This window comes from Dipodomys spectabilis, unplaced genomic scaffold, assembly GCF_019054845.1.
Source record: "Dipodomys spectabilis isolate Male_0828 unplaced genomic scaffold, ASM1905484v1 ptg000170l, whole genome shotgun sequence".
In the NCBI taxonomy this organism is placed as follows: Eukaryota; Metazoa; Chordata; class Mammalia; order Rodentia; family Heteromyidae; genus Dipodomys; species Dipodomys spectabilis.
Genome location: NW_024870847.1, coordinates 1,221,887 through 1,222,767, shown reverse-complemented (window position 1 = coordinate 1,222,767; position 881 = coordinate 1,221,887). Strand labels below are relative to the sequence as shown.

Below are 881 nucleotides of genomic sequence, written 5' to 3'. Positions count from 1 at the left end.
ATAATTTATTTTCTCCTAGATATACTTTGAGTTCTATATTATTTTATAATATATAGGTTCATTAATGTGTCCTTTCCGATTGCATTCCATATAGAAACAGATTGATCCCTTTTTTCTAGGTCTTAATATTATTTTTCTTTGGGATAAAATGACAATGTTGTCTAATTTGAAAAATTTTGTAAAGTTTATGCTATGTAAAAGCCTTTCTGAGGGGAAGATTTAATACACTGATGTCAAACTAAATTTAATTATATGAATTACATGTACTGTTACACGTGTAATTTTGTAATCAACTTTTTAATCACTTTTTTTCATTTCTTGCATCTGAAGAATGAAAAATATGGAATACTTTTCAAATTTTCATATTATCCTTGTGCAAGTGCCATGTTAATCTCTGTATTGTAATTTGAGTATACGTGCTGCTGAAGCATGTAGTATCCTCTAAATTTAATAGTTAATGATGGAATCTTTATACAGGCTTATATCTATGGGTGCCTACTTGTAACAAGGAAACCTTATTGTTTCTAACAATGCTATCGATCTTATTCCCCTAAAATTCTGTGAATAGTGGAAAAAATTATATTGATTAGTCGATTGCTCACATTTGCAAACTTTTTTTGTCAATGAGTATCTTAAGTCTTTTTATTTGGATTTGATCATACTCTCAATTATTTATAGATAGGTCCAAAGGTGATGGCTTTTTCAAGTACTTATTTATCCAGCTTTGTGGACCTAATGGATTCAAATTAAGCGTTGCTTAAGAGCTACTTCTAAACTTCTTCAGCTGACATTTTCCCAAATGACGTGTTACTGGAACAAATGTCTACCTGAGCCTTTACCCTTCTTCCATGTGGGAACAGACCAACCAGAATACCTTACCC

At 30.8% G+C, this 881-nt stretch overlaps 1 pseudogene; it reads right to left on the bottom strand.

The window, feature by feature from the left end:
• Window positions 1-334: 334 nt before the first annotated feature.
• LOC122119491 lies at window positions 335-431 on the bottom strand (annotated as a pseudogene).
• Between the last annotated feature and the right edge of the window lie 450 nt (window positions 432-881).